General features: G+C 39.5%; 1 protein-coding gene across 5 annotated transcripts in view; it reads right to left on the bottom strand.

The window, feature by feature from the left end:
- Window positions 1–24,285, bottom strand: part of ADAM23 (ADAM metallopeptidase domain 23) — a 190,915-nt gene that overhangs the window by 87,536 nt on the left and 79,094 nt on the right. The gene's annotated exons all lie outside the window — the stretch shown is intronic.

Genomic DNA, 24,285 nt, shown 5'->3' with positions numbered 1-24,285 from the left:
ATGGGGTCCTACAGGAACTATATCCAATCTCCTGGGATAGACCATAACGGAAAAGAGTATTAAAAAGAATGTATGTATATGCATACAGACAGACAGACAGATACACACACACACACACACACACACACACACACACACACATATATATGTATATACGTCCAACTGAGGCACTTTGCTGTACAGCAGAAATTAGCACATTATAAATCAACTATACTTTAATCTAAAAAAATTAAAGCAAAATAAAATACATTTAATTGGGAAAAAATATAGAGATTTTGAAGTCAGAGTAGCATTTAAAACCTAGCCCGGCTCTTTATTAGCACTGTGCTGTGGGCCAGTTACCCAGCTCAGCCTTTCCACGGGTCACATGAAGACAACAAAGAGTGAGAGTCTCACAGACAGTGGAAGGATTCCATGAGAGCACCCGCAGGAGAACTCAGCGCTGAGAACATGGCCAGTAACAGGCGGGGAGGCTGTCACTATTTTTAACCCTGCTTCTTCAAACATATTTCTCCCTAAACAATGTGGAAAAGATGAAATACGTGCCTCCGAAGGAGCACAGGACTGTTAGGGCATCCGAGTTCCTGTTCGGGCTCTGCTACTAGAAATAATGATAACAAGACATAACTCACATTCACTACGGTGCAGCCACTGGTCTAAGGACTGAAACAGTGCAACTCTCTTAATCCTTATGGTAACCGAAGGGCAATGGTAGGTTCTACGATGAACCAGATGTGTGCCCTACATTTAAGCCTCTATTGCCCCTTCTGCAAAAGGAAGGTTGGAGCAGACGATGCTGGAGGTCCTCTCTTGCTGCTCTGATATTCCATTTTCTATAATTCTGTCTACCGGTGGTCTTCTGGTTAGGAAACCTTGACATTACAGCATTAACAGAAGGATGGGAGGACTCAAAGATTTTGCATCATTTTGAGAGCTTTCCCTGATTCAGTGCTGAAAACACCCTGTGAGGAGGGCGGGAGGGGGCTGGGAGCCAGTCAACAGAATAACAGGGAGACACGTGTGTGCCTGATCCAGCCTGTGGCTTCCTGAGTGAGCCAAAGAACAACCGCTACAACACTGAAATAAAGCAGATGCTTGTATCTCGGACAGGTCTTTCTATTGAAATTAACAATGAAATATGTGTCTATTAATAATTCTACATTTGAAACTAACTTATGGTACATCTACTCATTCCCTTTTAAAAATCTTAATAGGAGTTCCCGTCATGGCTCACTGGTTAACAAATCCAACTAGGAACCATTAGGTTGTGGGTTTGATCCCTGGCCTTGTCCAGCAGGTTAAGGATCAGGCATTGCCGTGAACTGTGGTGTAGGTCCCAGATGTGGCTCCAATTCCAAGTTGCTGTGGCTGTGGCGTAGGCCAACGGCTTCAGCTCCGATTTGACCCCTAGCCTGGGAACCTCCAAATGCCATGGGGGTGGCCCTGAAAAGACAAAAAAAAAATCTCAAAAATAGTAAAAGTAATGACAATTCTTACCTCTATAGAGTTGGGTATATATATATAAAGAGAGAGAGAGATAGCAGACAGTTCTCTCAGTTCTAGTTAATGAAGTCAACTAGAAGCACAGTGAATCTACATGAACAGGTTTGTTAATGGTAATGTTTCTCTGAGGAATGTTCCCGCAACACCCTAAGAGGCAGGGAGGTTGTACTAACTGCATTTTAATCACCTCACTCTACAGGTAATTCATTATTTGCAAAATTCTCAAACACACCATCACTGGAGTATGTTTAACAGCTGAAAATAAGGTTATTTTAGACCACTACTTTCGCTGGTAATTACAAAACCCAGATAATAACTTTCTAACCTTTAACCACCCACTCTGACAAAGGTTACTTTAATTATCAAAGGCCTTCCCCCCACCATGGACATACCTATTTCTAATATCTTCTGCATCTGAGATGCTTAAAGAAGAAAAACAGCTACTTTTCTAAGAGCCAATGACAGACAGTGAGATGGACATAAAGCTACCTGCTCCCTGTCACTGAAACAGTACACTCTTCCCACCTCCTATAAACAGCACTCCATCCCCATTTGTTCTATTCTTTCCTCCTGTCTGACCACTGCATTCCCTCCCTTAAAACTATTTCCTTGACTTATCACAGTGTCCCAGTGCCTGGCATAATGCCTTGTGCATAGCAGGCGCTTAATCAACATTTGTTGAGTGGCATTCCCTGGTGGCCTAGAGGTTAAGGATTCTGTGTTGTCACTGCCGTGGCTCAGGTTTGATCCCTGACCCAGGACCTTCTCCATGCTGCAGGTGGGACCAGAAAAAACTAAATAAGTTCATTGGTATCATTATTAAATACACACACACACACACAATTTGCTGAGTGAGCAAATACCTACCAACATCCACTCTATGCAAGGCCCATAACATGTTCTGGGAAGCTGGGACGAAGAAAGCAACTCTCTGATGAAACTGAAATGAAGGCTATCAGCACAAATGTATGTGATTTGTCACCTCATCCTAAGATATTATTTGACATCTTCTGAAAGTGAATGCCAACTGAAATATGATCTAAGACTTAATGTAATTTAGAAATAAGAGACCGAATAACACTGGAAAGGAGGGACTGAAGAGTTAGTTGTGTGTTGGTGTGTCCCCCCCGCCCACCCTGCAGAGAAAGAGGAGGTAGTCTGCGTGAAGATGTGTTGCCTGATAATCTCTGCCTACAGGCCTCCAAGGCCTCTTCTCCACCTCTGCTCTCTGCAGTTTCCCTAGTAGACTTTCCTGTTGGAAACAGAATGTTCTAACCTATCAGTACTGATCTATTTAGTAATTTCGATCCCAAGTATAAATTGTCATTTGACTCTGCTGACCGGCCACTTGGGTGTTTGGTTCTAAGCTGTATGTTAACTTGGAGGAAATGATGAAAAGGGATGTGTGAACATCCCAAGTCCTGAAATAAACATCCTTTTTCTAATCATTTAAGTTACCGAAAAGCTATACACCCTGGCCACTACAATGCTTCTCCTGCAGGTTATCTGGTGGAAGGGAGGTGGCCTTTGGAAGCAAGGAGATAAACGTAGGAAGGAAGTTCAAAGCGAGGTGAAGGAGAGTGGAAGACCTGGAATCAGGAAATTCTTTTTTGATTACTGTTATAGAACCACTCGCTCAGCACCTTCATGGTGCGTTTGCCCCACAAAGGTTGTGAAAAGAACTTGAACTCTAAAAGTCAGACAATGTGGTTTTACTCAGTATATGAAGAACAAGTATAAGCAACTTGAAGATGCTGAACTCTAAGGTCAAGAGAATGCCAAGGCTATTAAAACACGGCAAAGGAGCCAAGAATCAATCTATGGCCATACCACCCCAAACGCACCTGATCTATCTTGTTTGATCTTGGAGCCAAGAATCAGATCAATGAAGGGGACTGTGGCAGAAATAATGCTGAGTGTCCACCAAATCTCATTTCATCGTCCCCTTCCTGGCACAGGAAGACTGCATTGCACAGCTTTTCCCGCAGTGAGGTTGGGGCCCACAGATTGAATTTTGGCTCATGAGATCTCGGGGGAAGTGATGTCTACTCCTCTGGTTTTACCATTACAATCCCTGCATGATTATCCAAACTCTTTTTCCTGGAACCCTGGCAGTCACATGTGCTGGAAGCCACATGCCCTAGATGACAAAGCTACTAAGCAGCTTTTATTATTGAATTACTGACCCTAATTCCACATCTATCACCAAGAAATATTTTAGAAATCCATGTTCAAAGGATTTCAGAATCATCATCAAATATACAAAGAGAACTACCATAAGATCTAGGCATTGGCAACTCACACAATGAGAGAAATTTTGCCTGTATAAATATTTGTTGGAGTCCTTGAGTTTGAGAGATTCATATGTCCAATGAAAGAAGGTGCATGAATAGTTAGGTGGTTAAAACTCCCAAAAGTTTATATCTTAACAGTCCTTCAGGGAAGCTCATTATGGAAAAGCCAAGGATCTGAATAATTGGAAAAGTTACTTATCAAGATCTCTAGTGCCTAGAAATGTCATTAACTGAGAAGACTGAATGATTTGTTTGTTTGTTTGTTGTTTTTGGAAAATAACTTGAATCCATTACTTTAAAGAAAGAACTATAAGCTTTCTTTGGGGAACCCTGGTCATGAAAAGCTGTCAGTGGGTTAATCAAGCAAATCAGTGGTTCAGAATGAGATGGCATCGATAACAGGGCTTGGGAAGACGACTACAGAAGGCGAACATTGGACCCTAAGGAAACCATTGGTTCTACATGAATTGAAGATCATTTACTTCCTTGTAAAAAAAAACTGTCAAACTACCAGCCTCTAGAAGTCCCCTGCAGTTCTGAAATCTACATTCACTGAAATTAATGTGATAAGCCCCCAGTCTATATCTTTGATTAGGAAATTGAAAATAAGCTCTTCTAAAGGTCTTAGAGGCCAACAGGGTTTGTTTTTGTTTGTTTGTTTGTTTTGTCCTTTTTTTTTTAGGGCTGCACCTGCAGCGTATGGAGATGCCCAGGCTAGGGGTCTAATCGGAGCTGTTGCTGCTGGCGTACCCCAGAGCCATAGCAATGCCAGATCCAAGCAGTGTCTTCGACCTACACCACAGCTCACAGCAACACCAAATCCTTAACCCACTGAGCAAGACCAGGGATCGAACCCGAAACCTCATGGTTCCTGGTCGGATTCGTTTCCACTGCGCCATGACGGGAACTCCCCCAACAGGGCATTTCTTCACCAGCAGGGCCAGGGCAAAGACTAGAAGAATAGTAGCAAGCACCAAGGCTTAACAACTGGGTGGCCAAATAGTTTATCATCCAAATCAGGGCATTTATGGGAGTGAAATTAATAATTATACCAGAACAACAGACATAAACTTGGAAAGACTGTCCTGGGGAAATGGAGACATACTAGTTACCCTATCTAAAGGTCAAATTTCAGGTACACACATCAAGTTCTACGGGAAAGGTTAGACTAGTCTATAAGGTGAGGAACACCCCAAAGCTGAGATGTCTCCTTCTCCATCTGCTTTTGGGTTCTGCAATTATGTACTACATGGCCACCTTTTTGGATAGCTTTAGGTTCGCTCTCTCAGCACACATAATATCAGGAGGTAGGTATGTGGGAAGGGAGTCAGCAGTGTGAGATACAGAAGCCAGGAAGCTGTGCATCCACATTCAGTGTAATACGCTGGCCTTGTCCAGTCTTGACCAGCCATACTCTTTGCCACACGATGTCCTTGTTCTTAAGGAAACAGTACCACAAATATCCTAATTCCATTCTCAGTGGTAAAATATGTAGGTTATATGTGTTCAAACTGAAACTGGAACAGCAGTGAACATTTATGGGACCAAACAGTGAAAGATTATGTCTAGAAGAGAAAGGAGAGTCATGGATGTCCATTTTTATAATGTGAATTTACTCATCTGATTATCTTCTGCTTGATGGTATTCAACTTCTCAGTACTGGGAAGATCATCCTATGTGGCCCCTGAGAGATTCCCCCCCCCCAAAATCCCCTGCCCCCACCCCCAACCAGGTCTTACACTGGAGATAGGCAGGGACCCGGGACCCTTTACTAGAGTGCTTGCATTTGCATTTGGGCAACAGAGTACAAAGAAACCATAAGAGATGAAAAACAACCACACGTATGTGCAATTGGGACAATTACCAACAGTAAGATACAAAAAGGCCACAAACCAACTATCATTTCAGAGGTGCTGGCAGCAAAAGCAGGGTACTGCGCACGATCCCTGCACACAGCACCACCCGGGGCGGTGGTGGGTGGGAGGCACAGACCACCTAAGCCACCCCTTGATTCACTCCTACCTTCACCCCATTTAAGGAACCAGCCCACCCTCCTCGGAAAACAAGTAAGGGTACCTGTTATTTGTTTCCACTCCCTCACACTGCAGTCTTGTCTAGAATTCTCACCTGGCCTCTCAATTTCTATTGATTAAAAAGTCCAAAGACCCAGAATGGGAACACATCCATTCATTTAATGACAGTAAATGCTAAGCACTACAGAGATTCTCAACTTCATGGGGCATCAAGGATAACAGCATTGGACCATGAAGCACCACGCCTGCTCCCTCTTTATACTAGAAGCTTCACTTCTTTCCTTTTGTACACATAAATATTTTAATTCATTCAATAATTACTCTCAGTTGTAATACGAAGAGACAGAATTTAAACTTCATACAAACAGAAGCTTGTACCTTTATCCTTCCATCCTTCCATGGCTTTCCTTTTTTGAAAACAACAGACTTCGAAAGGAAGATGATTTTGCAATCACCACCTCTTCTCAAGTTTTATGAAAAAGTTAGACTCCTCCCACCTAAACTAATCTTTATACCTAAAGTTATTTTCTAGAAAATACATACTTCTTGGAGTGCAAACCATACAACAAAAGTTGGAAGCTGTGCTCAAAGATTGCAGACATGGAGAGGCTGGGATTTAAGAGTTAGAAATGCTATGTTAAGTGGGTGAAAGTAATTATAGGTTGAATGGAGGCTTGGTGTTAAGTTGAACAAAGAGGGCATGCTAGGCAAGGGCGAGGGAAAGTGGGCCTATTTCATAGGAACAAAGCTGCAGGCGGAGAACGCTCCTAGCACAGGCAGGGTGTGGGGATGTAAAGCTTATCGGAGGATCACAACAGGATTTTAATGAGTTCCTAAAGCACAGAGGAGGCTGCAACACTTTAATGTGTAGGCATCACAGCCACAGCAACGCCAGATCCAAGCCACGGCTGCGACCTCCAACCGCAACTCATGACAACGCCAGATCCTTAACCCACCGAGCGAGGCCAGGGATCAAACCTGCATCCTCATGGATACTAGTCAGATTCACTTCCGCTGAGCCACAATGGGAACTCCTAGAGAGACCATTTCATGCATGATCTTAAACCCATAAATAATTTTTAATATAGTCTTTTTAAATAAAAGACGACATGATTTTTTAAAATTTCCATGAGTTACATAAAAAGTACCATAAAATTTCAAGGCAAACTAAGGAAAAGCAGGTATATGAAACACAAAGAGTTGCTGCTTTTTGACATAGGAGCCAAACCAAATAAAAACAAACAACCCAACAGAGAGTGGGCAAAGGATATGGGCAGGTGATTCACAAAATATTATGTACAAAATGCAATTCACAGGGGAAAAAAAAAACAGAAATACCAATGGTGATCAATCATATACAAATCTACAGTTGCATTAGTAATAAAACACCTGTAAATTAAAATAGCCATAAGAGACAATTTCCCCCCATCAGTCTAGAAAACAAAAATGAGTAATTGGAGCTAGATCTGGCAAGAGTGTAGGAAGGCTGGTACCTGACACATTACTTTTGGGAACATGAATGATATGCCTTTCTAGAGGCCAACTTATCAAGAGCCATCAAAAGCCCTGAAAGCATGTTCACCTTAAATCTAAAAGTTTTTATTATTTATTTATTTATTTATCTTGCTTTTTAGGGCCACACATGCGGCACATGGAAATTCCTGGGTGAGGGATCCAATTGCAGCTGCAGCTGCCAGCCCACACCACAGCCACAGCCACAGCCACAGCCACAGCAACATGGGATCCAAGCCTCATCTGCGACCTATACCACAGCTCACAGCAATGCCAGATCCTTGACCCACTGAGTGAGGCCAGGGATCAAACGCACATCCCCATGGATACTAGTTGGATTCATTTCCGCTGCGCTACAACAGGAACTCCTGGCAACCTTTTAAAAGTATATTTATATGTGTCTATTCACATATAGAAAAAAATCTGCAAAGATGTAACACATGAATATAATAGGAGGCTACTTCTTCCTACAGAACTTTCCCTGGCTTACCTGTAATTCCTAAAGTTTTTATAATGAATATATATTATCTTTCAACCTAAGAAACCACAATACAAGCTATATTTTTTAAAGGAAGAGAAACATAGCACTTAAGGATGGGGATTAATTGAGTAGTTAATTAATTACCAATTTCAGACCCAGGAAAAGAAAGGAGTCATAGGCATTGACAACCACCACCAACTGTACTAGGTGCAGCCCCAGCCCCAGCTGCCTCTGTCCCCTCAACTCAGCTCCCAAACACTAAACACCTGGAGGCTGGCAGGAGGACAGAGAGAGAAACAAGATGCAATCCCCACCCTTAAGGCGGTTATAATTTCACAGCTAAAGTAAGACAGGACAGCAAGTTTTCTAATATCATAAAGAGTAAGGCATCAAGCTGTCCCAAAGGGAAAATAAATTTCAACTATAATGATCAGGAACTTTTCAGTAAGAAAGCAGGGCCAAGGTAGGTTTATGACAAAATAAGAACAGGGAAATACAGGCAGGAAAGAGCAGGTCACACAGGCAGGGACCAGGGTGTGCAGGCAGAGAAGATATTCAGGGAGCGGCTGAAGTCCAGTGGCCAAAGCATCAGTCATGGGGTATGGCATTTCCAAGGCAGGACGGGGACCAGACAGTACACAGGTTTAAGCAGAGGGGTCAGAACTTCCAAAGGAAAGGGCATCCTGGGACCAGGAACTCAGACTTGGACTTGCTGGGAGTAATCACTGCATTCTGTGTCTTCAGAAGCTGCAAAGTCTTTAGGGCCTGGGAAGGGCTGAACACATAATTTTCTTTTACTGGGTCAATTAGAGCCATCTGCAGAGTAATTAATGTTAGCAGCGGGAGAGAACGGCATGAGACCAGCAAAGACATTAAGAAAAGGCCTTTCCACATATGAAAACCTGTAGCTTTAACTTTCCTTCACTCATTCAATTAATGGTTTAAGACTGGATGAGAAGCAAAAAAAAAAAAAAAAAAAAAAAAAGATGAAAGATAATTTCTTTATCTTTTGATTAACAAAAATTAGAGATTATTTCATTTTTACTCAAATTTTCCATTTTTTCTGTTGTATTAATGCAGGTGGTACATCTTTTAAATTTTTATACAAATTTTAAAGGTTACTACCCATTTACTTATTATAAAATATTGGCTCTATTCCCTGTGTTGTACGTACTTGAGTCCATCTTACAGAAAACAGCTTACACCCCAATCCCTATACTGCCCTGCCTCCGCCTCCCCTCTAGTAACCTCAGTGAGTCTGCTTCTTTTTTGTTGTATTCATTAGTTTGTTGCAGTTTTTAGATGCCACATATAAGTGATACCATGTAGTATTTGTCTTTGTCTAACTTATTTCACTCAGTATAATACCCTCTAAGTCTGTCCACGTTGCTGCAAATGGCAAGATATCTTTAATTGTTTTTACTGTGAATTATAGACATTTTCTCTAAAATTTCTTCTGCAAATGCTGGTGTGAACTTGTGATTTTATGCTGTTTTAATAGAGAATCACAATTTTTTACGTGCTCTCTTCCTCTCTTTTTACCCGACTTAGGAGGAGCCCGACTTTTCATTTCTCTTGTGCGCCTCCATCTGAGGGTGCACATTATCTGCTGTCTCACCTGAGACCCAAGGCCTCCGCAGAGCCTTCACTGCCCTATAAAGGAAAAGGCATGACATTGTCACCCTAGATTTCTCTGTACTAATCAGAAAACAACACTCCGTGCAATCACGGGATCCTTCATACACAGAACACAGGAATATTTAGAGATAATAACAGTGATCCTTCCTATATATTGGATATGTTTATGAAACTTTCACAATGTGGCAATTAAACTGAGTTCTGCGGTCATATCAAACCAGCGCAGCAGATAAGAATACCACACAGCAAGAAGAAGAGGAGGAGCAAGAAGGAAAAGGAGAACTTTTTCATGGTTTCTCCAAGAAATATACAAAATTACTCTCATACAAAGTGGCACTATTTTTTAAATTACTATTTAGAAAAGTGGCCTTCAATCTTATCACACCTTCTGAGCACATTTCATGGCATCAGTAAATTATTCCCTAGGCCTTTCACTGTTTAAATAAAAAAGTTAGGATTTTCCTAATTTCTCTAACCAAAGAGTTTTTTTCATTCTTCCAAATTGCATACCATTTCAACATAATTAAAAGACAACAGACCTCTGAAATTTATAGAATTTATTGGAACATTCTTTTGTAGCTTCTTTGGAAAGGGGATTTCTTCCAACTAGTGTGGACTTTCCAATTCAGTGGAGTGCATTCGAGTGCTAACTGGGTCTTTTTCACTTTGCTCACTGTTACACCCTCAATAAAGGAAGACTACCTGAACTAAACACCCAGGAGCTAGTTGTGGGTTGAATTAATGAAAGAATAATGAATGAACAAATAAGTGACCATGAATCAGGAGATCCAATTCCTAACCTCTAACTATCTCTTGACATCTTGGAGATGTCCCCGTCATTAAGGAACAAGTTTTCTGCCTTACGAAACCCAAGAACGTTGGATTCGCGGATCTCTAAGGAAATATCCAAGTCTAAAATAGTGAATGGATAATTGCCACCATCTCCTACCCTAAAAGTATCCATCCATCTATCTATCTATCTATCTATTGAGATAGAGATAGAGATAGATATATCTGAATGCTGGGACTTGATTGTTAGCAAACACATAAACACATGTCATCCATTTGTACCTGCTTTGTCAAATAATCCGCTGTCACTATACTGGAATGACTTCAGGACAACTTTTCCAGAAGGGTGTTAAAAGAATGGTTCCATTCATGTTCCCTATATACTGCAAAGCGTTGCTTGATAATTCTTTTCTAGTGTTACATATTTCTATGTATCTCAACCAAAGAAGGAACACCTCATTTCCCAAGAAGTAAAGTGATAAACTCTTTCTACCGACTAGATTAGTAATGAAAAACTTGTACCCAGAAACACTGTATTAATACCAACCTATTTAAGGAGTGTTCTGAAAATCAGACAACACAATTACAAAACTGTTACTGGATGACAGCTAAAAATAAGTCAAAAGTTTAAAGTTAACTATCATCCTTCATCATAAAGATCCTGAAAATGAAAGATAATAAAAAAAAACAAGAACTTATTCTGTGTAAGTAGATTATGATAAGCAAAATCTGATGACATTTGATATTGCTTTGAAAGACATATATAAAACAGTGATTACAGCTGAGTAATTTAATCTATTATGGTCTAATTATACAGTCTGGACATTTTGCATAATATTAAAACTGCATTTTTATCTTTTAAAAGCTCCCCCAGATCATTAGCTATTTGCACTTGATCCTCCAAATATGTGTGGAAACATTTTAAATAATGTATAAGCAGACACCTTCTTTCTATTTTAAGAAATATAATGTGCCAGTAATCAAATCAAATCAGTGGTGGTAGGAAGAAGCAGAACAACAAATCTATAAATCAGAGTTTTAAGACAGTTTCTGCAAATGGGCTTTTCCTCCAGCCAGACAACTTCATTAAACTGTCTTAAAAATTTAAGTCCAAGTAGATAGTCTCACCCACATTCATAATTAAAATGCCTCTCAGTGTTTGGAGGAAGAGCAAAACCTTCTAGAAGCAGCCAAATCCCAGAGAGACTGACACAGAAAAAAAGGAGAAACTATTCTACTTAGGTCCTTTCAGAGAAACTATTTTTAGTTTAATCCTAAAACCAGACATTTTTAGAACCTTGGTGGAAATTCTAACAATTAACTATGTGATTGATCCACAGTGGCAAATTCACCAAGTATCCATAGCAAATTCCAGGATCATCAGTACTTAGGGATGGAGATGATGAGGAAGAAGAATGACCCTAAGTGAACTGATTCCCACCCAAGAAAGCCATACCAAAGTTGGTAATTCACAACAGGGGTAGAAAATGGAATGGACGACATTCAGAGAAAAATAGAGAAGCTAATAATCTGGTAGAGTTAAAACTATAGACCAAGAAAATACTCAGGAGTTGAAATGCATAGAGAGAACACCAGCATGTGAACATCGGATAAGCAAATGACCTTCTCCAAACTACCATCCCATAGAAATGGTAGGTACCATGATGCATTCCACAGCTCTTGGTCTTGTCACCTACACGGAGGAAGCATTTTCATAAAGCTTTGTTGCTGATGACTCCATAAGGCAGGAAGCTCAGAAGATACATACAAAAGACAAAATGACACATCACACTTTAGGCCAAGGAAACCACAGGAATCCAAGGACCCTACAAGCAGAGCTCAGCCCCAGGAAGCAAGGAGGCCAGAGCCAATCCACGACAGAAGCAACAATAAAACTGAGTCTCAGGATACTTTCTGTCTCTTTTATAGATAAGTATCCATGAAGTCAAAAGCCAACTTCAAGCAGCCAGCCCATGAAGAGTGGAGATGTATGGCTTAAAGAAGAATGAAGGATGAGAGCAGACATGATAGTAAGATTATTCTAAGAATAGTCCTCTTTCCTATTTCAACACCTACCTAGAGCTTTACGAAAGGAGTGCACATGTGTGGGTCCAATTTCTTAACGAGTTATCCATAACAAACAGTAAGACATGGAAATGCTGCAAATATATATCCTCAAGGACCAGGAATCAATGAGATAAGAAGAAGCTGTGTGCTCTTAAAATGATACACCATGATAGAAAATTTCTAATGCTTCGTAATAATGACAGACAAAGGTATGCTATATGACAGTCCACTGAGTATTTTCATTATGTATGTTTGAACCTTTCCTGTTGCTCTACTTCTAATTCAGTAAGACAGCATGAATAGCTAAATCTTTCAAGAGTATTAATCCTCCCACAATCCTAAACTAATTTTTCCTTTACAGAATGCAAGAAATAATCATACATCCACATTTTCTTTATTTTCTTCTGAAAATTCTATTGTGATTATTTGTTATTACTACTTTGCTTTTTATGTGTGTAAAAAAAAATCCCAAATTTCCTACTCAAGCTTGAGGATGAGCAGTTACCTGGATGGGGGATGGTGTGGAGGAAATATTTTGGTGGAGGGACAAGGAGAACTTCTAAGACACTATGTTCTATTTCAACCTGGATGATGGATATATACCAATGTCTATTTTATTATTCCCCTTTAAACTATAAAAATATATTTCTACTCCTTTAGGTGTAAATTTTATAAGTTTAATATACTAAAGAAAAAGAAATCCAAAATATCTACAGGTAATAGAAACAGAAGAGCTTAATTCAATTCTGACATTGAAAAATTTGAGTATGAGACAAATTGAGTCAGAAAATGGACCAAGAAAAAGGCATCTGGAATTAGAAAGCTATCACTTTCTAAGACCAGAGTGGGGAGAAAACTTTAAAGAACATGTAGGAGGTGAAAAGCACAGAGAGAACAAAAGGCAACTTTCTCCTTCTCTAAAAATAGCAAGCTTATTAGGCCACTTTTAGACACCAGTATTCATGTAGGAGTCCATTTCTATTAAAAGAATAAAACTTAGAAAGGGAAAAGAAGTTCCTGGAGAATACCAAAGTATGGAAAAGTTCAAAAATACAAAAAAAAATGAAATAGACCAGACAAAATTTGAATTATATATGGCTTTATTATCAAAATATTTAACTCTAGAGTTTTCATGGTGGTGCAGCAGAAATGAATCCAACTAGGAACCAGGAAGTTGTGGCTTTGATCCCTGGCCTTGCTCAGTGTTAAGGATCTAGCGTTGCCGTGAGCTGTGGCATAGACCAGCAGCTGTAGTTCCGATTAGATCCCTATCCCGAGAACCCCCATATGCCATAGGTGCAGGCCTAAAAAGCAAAAAAAAAAAAAAAAAAAAAAAAAAAAAAAAAAATTTAGCTCTAACACTAGAGAGCTAAAGGAGCAGAAGATTAGAGGGTGAGGCAAACAAAATCCTTCCACCCCTATTTTCCCTAGAACTACGTAAGAAGAGTATGAGTGGTTCAAAATTAAACAAACCTCACAGAGAGCACTGCCATGGCAAATGACTGCTTTCCAAATAAAATGGCAAGAGATACTACCCCATACCCTTTACTGAAATAATAAAAAAAATTTAACTTAAAATCCTCAAGGGATTCCAGACAAGATGGCAGAATATAAGGACTTGAGTTTACCTCCTCTCATGAAAACACCAAAATCACAACTAACTGCTGAACAATCATCAACAAAATAGACTGGAAGCTATCCAAAAAAGATATCCTACACCCAAAGACAAAGAAGCCACAAGATGGTAGAAGGGGTGCTTTCACGATATAAACAATCCCATACCCACTGGGTGGGCAACCCACATACTGGAAAATAATTATATTGCAGAGGTGCTCCTACAGCAATGAGAGTTCCGAACCCCATGTCAGATTCCCCAGCTGAATTTGGAAGGAGGACCCCCTGGAGCATTTGGCATTGAAGGCCAGTAGGGCTGAGTGCAGGAGCTCCACAGGATTGTGGGAAACAGAGGCTCTACTCTTTCAGGGGGCACACAGGGTTTCATGTGCACTGGGTCTCAGGGACTCCATAAGAATCTGGGTCAGGTATACCTGTGGGTCTTAAAGGGTCTCCCAGGAAAGGAGGGGTCAGCTGTGGCCCACTGTGGGGGCAGGACACTGGAGGTGGATGCCCCAAGGAATAATCATTGGTGTGAGCTCCCCTGGCGTCTGCCATTTTGGAAAAATCTGGCCCTGCCCATGAGAGCTGAGAAGCCCCAAGACAAACAACAAATAAGGTGGGAACACATACCCACCTACCAGCAAACAGGCTGCCTCAAGACCTCCCGCAGGTACACAGTTCCCTCTAATCATGCCCAGAGACAAAGCCCCACCCACCATAAGGACAAGACTTGGGTCCACCCATCAGTGGACAGGCACCAGTCCCTCCCATCAGAAAACCTACCACAAGACCTTGAATCAACTTCACCCACAAAGGGGCAGACACCAGAAGCAAGAGAGACTACAACCCTGCAGCCTGCAGAAAGGAGACCACAAACACAGAAAGCTAGACAAAATGAGATGGCAGAGGAATTCCCTTGTGGCACAGGGGGTTAAGGATCCGGCATTGTCACTGCAGTGGTCCAGGTCACTGCTGTGGTGTGGGTTTGATCCTTGGAGTGGGAACTTTCACATGCTGCAGGTGAAGCAAGGAAAGAAGGAAAAAAAGAAAGAAAGAAGGAAAGAAAGAAGGAAGGAAGAAGGGCAGGATGGAGGAATGGCAGAGAAATATGAGCCAGACAAAAGAACAAGACAAAATCCCAAAAGAACAGTTAAGTGAAATGGAGATATGCAACTACATGAAAGAGACTTTAGAGTGATGATAGTAAGGATGAACCAAGATCTCGGAACAAAAATTGGAGGCAAAGGTTGAGAAATTACAAGAAACTTTTAACAAAGAAATAGAAAATTTAAAAAATAAACAAGCAGGGATTAACAACACAATAACCAAAATGAAAAATTCACTACAAGGAATCAGTAACAGAATACACAAGGCAGAAGAACAAATAAGCAAGATGGAAGACAGATTGGTGGAAATCACTGATGCAGAAAAGAATAAAAAAAATGAATGAAAAAAAGAGAGAACAGTCTACGAGAACTCTGGGAAAATATTCAATGCAATAACCTTTGCATTACAAGTGTGCCAGAAGAAGAAAAGAAAGAGAAAGGGCTGGAGAAAATATTTGAAGAGATAATAGTTGAAAACTTCCCTAACATGGGAAAGGTATCACTCAAGTCCAGGAAGCACAATGAGTACAATATAGAATAAACCCAAAGAGGAATACCCAGAGACACATATTAATCAAACTGACCAAAATTAAAGGCAGAGAAAATGTTGAAAGAAGCTAGGGAAAAGCCAAAAATACCATACAAAAGAACCCCAGTAAGGTTATCAGCTGATTTTTCAGCAGAAACTCAGCAGGCCAGAAGGAAGTGGCACAATATACCTAAAGTGATGCAAGGAATAAAACCTCCAACCAAGAATACTCTACCCAGCAAGGCTCTCATTCAGATTTAAAGAAGAAATCAAAAGCTTTACAGACAACCAAAAGCTAAGAGAACACAGAAATCAGCTTTACAACAAATACTAAAGGAACTTCTCTAGGCAGAAAAGAAAAGACCACAACAAAGAAAAGAAACAAGAAAATTACAAAGGAGAAACCTCACTGGTAAAGGCAAATATATAGTAAAGGTAGAAAATCATTCACACACAAATATGATATCAAAATCAGCAACTGTGGGAAGAGGAGAGTAGAAATGCAGGATACTCAAAATGCCTTCGCAATTAAGAGACCAGGAACTTAAAACAATCTTGTATATATATATATATATATATATATATATGTATTTCTGTGTCAAAACATCATGGTAACCACAAACCAAAACTCTACAATAAATACACACACAAATAAGAAAAAACAAGCCAAACTCAACACTAAAGATAGTCATCAAACCACAAGAGAAGGGAACAAGAAAAGAAAGGAAGAAAAAAACCAACAAAAGCAAATCCAAAACAATTAACAAAATGGCAATAAGAACACACATATCAATAATTACCTTAAATGTAAATGGTAAATAATTACCTTAAATGTAAATGCTCCAACCAAAAGACACAGACTGGGTGAATGAATACAAAAACAAGACCCATATACATGCTGCCTACCAAACACACTTCATTTCTAGGGATACATACAGACTGAAGGTGAGAAGATGGAAAACATATTCCATGCAAACAGAAATTAAAAGAAAGCTGGAGAACTCTAAAACATTAATCAAGGAAATTAAAGAAGACGCAAAGAAATAGAAAGATATTCCATGCTCCCAGGTTGGAAAAATTAATATTCTTAAAATGGCCATACTACCCAAAGCAATCTACAGATTCAATGCAATCCCTATCAATTTAACCATGACATTTTTCACAGAAGTAGAACAAACAATCCAAAAATTTATATGGAACCACAATTCTGAGGAACAAAAACCAAGCAGGAGGCATAACTCTCCCAGACTTCAGGCAATATTACAAAGCCACAGTAATCAAGACAGTGTGGTACTGGTACCAAAACAGACATAGAGACAAATGGAACAGAATAGAGAACCCAGAAATAAACCTAGACACCTACGGTCAATTAATCTTTGACAAAGGAGGCAAGAACATAAAATGGGGAAAAGACAGTCTTTTCAGCAAGTATTGCTGGGAAACCTGGACAGCTGCATATGAATCAATGAAACTGGAACACACCCTCACACCATGCATAAAAATAAACTCAAAGTGGCTGAAAGACTTATATATAAGACAAGACACCATCAAACTCCTGGAAGAGAACATAGGCAAAACATTCTCTGATAACAACCTTACAAATGTTTTCTCAGGTCAGTCTCCCAAAGCAACAGAAATAAAAGCAAAAATAAACCAATGGGACCTACTCAAACTGACAAGCTTTTGCACAGCAAAGGAAACTATAAAAAAAAAAGACAACTTACAGAATAGGAGAAAATAGTTTCAAATGATGCAACTGACAAGGGCTTAATCTCTAAAATATACAAACAACTTATACAACTCAACAGCAAAAAAACCAACAACCTTATTGAAAAATGGGCAGAAGAACTGAATAGACATTTTTCTAAAGAAGGTATACAGATGGCCAACAGGCACATGAAAAAATGCTTAACATCCCTCATTATTCGATAAATGCAAATCAAAACTATTATGAGTACCACCTCACAACAGTCAGAATGGCCATCACTAACAAGTCAACAAATAACAAATGCTGGAGAGCGTGTGGAGAAAAGGGTACCCTCCTTCACTGTTGGTGGGAATGCAAATTAGTACAACCACTATGGAAAACAGTATAGAGGTTCCTCAGAAAATTAAATATAGAACTACCCTATGATCTAGCAATCCCACTCTTATACATATATCCAGACAAAACTTTCCTTGAAAAACACACAAGCACCCATATGTTCATTGCAGCACTATTCACAATAGCCAAGACATGGAAACAACCTAAATGTCCATCCACAGATGAATGGATTAAGAAGATGTGGTATATATACACAATGGAATACTACTCAGCCATAAAAAAGAACAAAATAATGCCATTTGCAGCAACATGGATGGAACTAGAGACTCTCATACTGAGTGAAGCAAGTTAGAAAGAGAAAGACAAATACCACATGATTTCACTTATATCTGGAATCTAATATATGGCACAAATGAACCCCTCCACAGAAAATAAAATCATGGACTTGGAGAACAGACTTGCCAAGGGGGAGGGGAAGGCAGTGGGATGAATTGGGAACTTGGGGTTAACAGATGCAGACTATTGCCTTTGGAATGGGGAAGCAATGAAATCCTGTTGCACAGCACTGGGAACTTTGTCTAGTCACTTATGATGGAGCATGATAGTGTGAGAAAAAAGAATGTGTACATGAATGTGTAACTGGATCACCATGCTGTACAGCAGAAGATTGACAGAACACTGTAAACTAGCTATAAAGAAAAAAAATCATTATGTAAAGAAAAAAAAAGAAAGCTGGAGTAGCAATGCTTATATCAGACAAAATAGACTTTAAAATAAAGATGTTATAAGATACAAAGAAGGACATTATATAATAATAAAAAAGGATCAATCTAAGAATAAGATATAACAAGTGTAAACATATACGTACTCAACATAGGAGCACCTCAATATATAAGGCAACTGCTAACAGCCACAAAAGGAGAAATCAACAGTAAGATGACAACAGTGGAGGATTTTAACACTCCGCTTACAGCAGTGAACAGATCATCCAGACAGAAAATCAGCAAGGAAACACAGACCATAAATGATGCATTAGACCAGATGGACCTAATAGATATTTATAGAACATTCCATCCAAAAGCAGCATAATACACATTCTTCTAAAACATATGTGGAACATTCTCCCAGATGAATCACATTCTGGGCCACAAATCCATCCTTGGTAAATTTAAGAACATTGAAATCATATCAAGCATCTTTTCTGACCATGATGCAATAAGACTAGAAATCAACTGCAAAGAAAAAACTGCAAAAAAACCCCACAAACACATGGAGACTAAACAATATGCTGCTAAACACCCAATGGATCACTAAAGAAATCAAAGAGGAAATAAAGCAATACCTAGAGACAAATGAAAATGAAAACACAATGATCCAAAACCTCTAGGATGAAGCAAAAGCAGTTCTAAGAGGGAAGTTTATAGCAATACAAGCTTATCTCAGGAAACAAGAAAAATCTCAAATAAGCAACCTTATACTTACAGCAAGTAGAAAAAGAAAAAAACAAGCAAAACTCAAAGTTAGAAGAAGAAAAGAAATCATAAACATCAGAGGAGAAATAAATAAAATAGAGACAAAGAAAACAGTGGAAAGATCAATGAAACTAAAAGTTGGTTCTTAGAAAAGATCAACAAAATTGATAAACCCTTAGCCAGACTTATCGAGAAAAAAAGGAGAGGGTTCAAATTAATAAAAACAAAAATGAAAAGGAATGAGTTACAACAGACATCACAGAAATACAAAGGATCATAAGAGACTACCACAAGCAACTATATGCCAATAAAACAGACAACCTAGAAGAAATAGACAAATTCTTAGAAAGGTATAATCTTCTAAGACTGAACCAGGAAGAAACAGAAAAGATGAATGGACCAGTCACGAGTACTGAAACTGAAACTGTGATTAAAAAACTTCCAGGAGTTCCTGTAGTGGCGCAGTGGTTAACGAATCCGACTAGGAACCATGAGGTTGCAGGTTCAATTCCTGGCCTTGCTCAGTGGGTTAAGGATCTGGCATTGCCGTGAGCTGTGGTGTAGGTTGCAGACGCGGCTCGGATCCCACGTTGCTGTGGCTGTGGTGTAGGCCAGTGGCTACAGCTCCGATTCGACCCCTAGCCTGGGAACCTCCATATGCCATGGGAAGCAGCCCTAGAAAAGGCTAAAAGACAAAAACAAAACAAAACAAAACAAACAAACAAACAAACAAACACTTCCAACTAACAAAAGTCCAGGACCAGATGGCTGCACAGGTGAATTCTATCAAACATTTAGAAACTATTCCCCCACCTCCACAAAACACACACACACACACACACACACACACACACACACACACACACAGAGGCAGGAATACTCTCAAACTCATTCTATGAAGCCAACATCATCCTGATACCAAAACCAGACAAAGATACCACAAAAAAAGAAGAAAGGAAGGAAGGAAGGGAGGGAGGGAGGGAGGGAGGAAGGGAGGGAAAGGAAGGGAAGGGAGGAAAGGAAGGAAGAAAAGAAGGAAGGAAGGAAGAAAATTACAGGCCTATATCACTAATGAACATAGATGCAAAAATCCTCAACAAAATACTAGCAAGGTGAATTTAGCAGGACATAAAAGGATCATACACCACAATCAAGTGGGATCTATCCCAGGGATGCAAAGATTTTTCAATATCTGCAAATCAATCAGTGTGATACATCACATTAATGAAGTGAAGAATAAAAACCATATGATCCTCTCAGATGCAGAAAAAGCTTTTGACACAACCCAACCCCTATTTCTGATAAAAATCCTCCAGAATGTGGGCATAGAGGGAACCTTCCTCAACATAGCAAAGGCCATATATAATAAACCCACAGCTAACACAATTCTCAATAGTGAAAAGCTGAAAGAATTTCCACTAATATCAGGGACAAAACAAGAATGTCCCCTCTCACCACTTTTATTCAAGATAGTTTTGGAAGTTCTAGCCATGGCAATCAGAGAAGAAACAGAAATAAAAAGAACCCAAAGTGGAAAAGAAGAAGTAAAATTGTCGCTGTTTGCAGATGATGTATACTATACATAGAAAATCCTAAAGATGCTATCAAAAAACTACTAGAGCTTGGAGTTCCCATTGTGGCTCAGCAGTTAACAAATCTGACTAGCATCCATGAGGACAAAGGTTCGATCCCTGGCCTCACTCAGTGGGTTAAGGATCTGGTATTGCCATGAGCTGTGATGTAGGTAGCAGACATGGCTTGGATCCCTTGTTAATATGGGTGTGGTATAGGCCAGCAGCTCTGACTTGACCCCTAGCCTGGGAACCTCCATATGCCATGGTGTGGCCCTAAAAAGACAAAAAGGCAAAAAGGCAAAAAAAACCCTGAAAAAACTACTAGAGCTCTACAACGAATTTGGTAAATTTTCAGGATACAAAATTAATACACAGAAATTTATTACATTTCTATACATTAACAATAAAAGACCGAAAAAGAAATTGAGGAAACAATCACATTTGCCATCACATCAAAAAGAATAAAATATACAGGACTAAACCTACCTAAGGAGGCAAAATACTGGTACTCTGCGGGGAGCCGAGAAGATACAAGGAGCTGAGAAAGGTAGCTTGCCTGAACGGTGCAATTCCAAGGGCAGGCTCCTAATCAGAAAAAGGGGCCTGCCTGAACGGTGCAGTTCCGAGGGCAGATTCCTAAATAAGATATCTGCCTGTATGGCACAATTCCAAGGACAGGCCCAGAAGACAATAAGTCTCGCCTGCTGACATTGGTGGGGAACTGAATTTTCCAGGAAACAATTTCCATTTTGCATTGCTGAGTGGGGATTGTTCCATGGATGACAGTCTTTTCTGTTATTCACTTGTTATTCAGTTTTCCTCAGTCTTTCCTGATTATTTACTTATTATTCTTATTTTCCATTCTTATTTTCCTGTGGTGATTTGTGATTTAACAAAATTACAATAATAATATAATAATAATTTCATCCTGAAGGACTTTCCCCTATTCAAATCCAACTCAATTAAAACATAGTGTTTATCTACTAACTAGTTATACAGTAAACTTTAGAGTTAGGATTTTAATGAGGTTCATAGAAGTTAGACATATATTATTCTTGATGAAAAGAAACCCAGCTGTGAGTTTTGTCCTTGATTTTAGAAACTTTTAGCAGTAGCTAGCTAAGTTGATTTTTATGTTCTCACACGGTCTCTCTGCCAAGGACACTCTGAAGATAGACACTAGTCTGAAGATAGGATTTTTTGTGTCTGTAACTTCTTCAGCTTGTGGGAATTGGCTGGTCATGAAATGGTTTGTGCTGGGTCTCCTCTTTCCCACATGATATGCTGCACCTGCTTGTCCCTGAATTGTACTCATTAAATTTAGTTAAGTTGAAGATTTTAAAATGTGACGTATTGCTACTGTACCATGTGATCAAAAAACAAAGCCTAATAGTTAACCAATGTACTTTTAACACTGTGATGTAATCTGTAGTGAAAAACTGTCTATATAATCAACCATTTATGCCAATAAAGTTTGAGCAGTCCAGCTCCCTGAAAGAAGGGACAAAGAGGCTGTCTCCATATGTACATTTGCTGATGCTGTCCATCTCCTATCAGGAAAGTGTACACTCCCCACTCCCTGACTGCCGGAGCTGGCCTCCAGCAGTACTCTGAAAACTATAAGATGCTATTGAAAGAAATAAAAGATGACACAAACAGATAGAAAGATATACCATGTTCTTGGATTGGAAAAATCAATATTGTCAAAATGACTATACTACCCTAGGCAATCTACAGGTTCAACACAATCCCTATCAAATTACCAATGACATTTTTCACAGAACTATAACAAAAAAGTATGGAAACACAAAAGAACCTGAATAGCCAAAGCAATCCTGAGGGGGAAAAAGATGGAGCTGAAGGAATTAGGATCCCAGACTTTAGACTATACCACAAAGCTATAGTCATCAAAGCATGTAGTGCTGGCACAAAAACAGACAAATAGATCAGTGGAACAGGATAGAAAGCCCCAGAATAAACCCATGCACCTATGATCAACTAATCTATGACAAAGGAGGCAAGAATATACAGTGGAGAAAAGACGGTCTCTTCAATAAGCTGTGCTGAGAAAACTGAACGCCTACATGTAAAATAATGAAACTAGAACACTCTTTAACACTATATACAAAAATAAACTCAAAATGGATTAAAGGCCTAAATATAAGTCTGGATACTATAAAACTCTCAGAAGAAAACATAGGCCGAACACTCTCTGACATAAACCACAACAATATCTTTTCAGTTCCATCTCCTAAAGAAATGAAAATAAAAGCAAATATAAACAATGGGACCTAATTAAACTAAAAGTTTTTGCACAGCAAAGGAAACCATAAACAAAATGAAAAGACAGCCCACAGAATGGGAGAAAATATTTGCAAATGAAATGATCGACAAGAGATTAATCTCCAAAATACACAAACAGCTCATGCAGCTCAGCAGAATAAAATAAAAATTTAAAAAATGGACACAAGATCTAAATAACATTTCTCCAAAGAAGACATACAGAGGAGTTTCCATCGTGGCGCAGTGGTTAATGAATCCGACTAGGAACCATGAGGTTGTGGGTTCGGTCCCTGCCCTTGCTCAGTGGGTTAACAATCCAGCATTGCCGTGAGCTGTGGTGTAGGTTGCAGATGCGGCTCAGATCCTGAGTTACTGTGGCTCTGGTGTAGGCCAGTGGCTACGGCTCCAATTCGACCCCTAGCCTGGGAACCTCCATACGCCGTGGGAGCGGCCCTAGAAAAGGCAAAAAGACAAAAAAAAAAAAAAAAAAAAAAAAAGGAAGACATACAGATAGCCAAAAACACATGAAGAGATGCTCAACATCACCACTTGTTACAGAAATACAAATCAAAACTACAATGATGTATCATCTTATACCAGCCAGAATGGCCATGAACAGAAGGTTACAAACAATAAATGCTGGAAAGGGTGCAGAAAAAAGGGAACACACACTGTCGATGGGAATGTAAATTGGTACAACCACTGTGGAAAACAGTATGGAGGTTCCTATGAAAAAACTAAACACAGAATTATCATATGATTCAGCTACCCACTCCTGGGCATATATCCTGAGAAAATTATAATTCAAAAAGATACATGCACTCCAATGTTCATTGCAGCACAATTTACAACAGCCAAGACACAGAAGCAACCTAAATGTCCATGAACGGAGGAGTGGATAAAGCAGATGAGGCATACATACACATGTACACATACACACACATACACACACACACATACACACACACACACACAATGGAATATTACTCAACTATAAAAAGGAATGAAATAATGCCATTTGTAGAAACATGGATGGACCTAGAAATTATCATACTAAGTGAAGTAAGTCAGACAGTGAAAGACAAACATCATATGACATCACTTATAGGTGGAATCTTTAAAAAGGATACAAATAAACTTATTTGCAAAACCAAAACAGAGGTACAGACTTGGAAAACAAACTTATTGGGGGGGGGAGTTCCTGTTGTGGCTCAATGGTAACAAACCCAACTAGTATCCATGAGGACTTGGGTTCAATCCCTAGCCCTGCTCAGTGGGTTAAGGACCTGGCATTGCTGTGAGTGGTGGTTAGGTCACAGACGTGGCTCAGATCGGGCATTGCT

This window comes from Sus scrofa, chromosome 15 (assembly GCF_054392235.1).
Source record: "Sus scrofa isolate SSC_HxYL_T2T_F1_AM1 chromosome 15, Sscrofa_HxYL_maternal_Yorkshire_Landrace_v2.0, whole genome shotgun sequence".
Classification (NCBI taxonomy): domain Eukaryota; kingdom Metazoa; phylum Chordata; class Mammalia; order Artiodactyla; family Suidae; genus Sus; species Sus scrofa.
The sequence above is the reverse complement of the archived record's forward strand: the minus strand, read 5'-3'. Positions and strand labels throughout refer to the sequence as shown.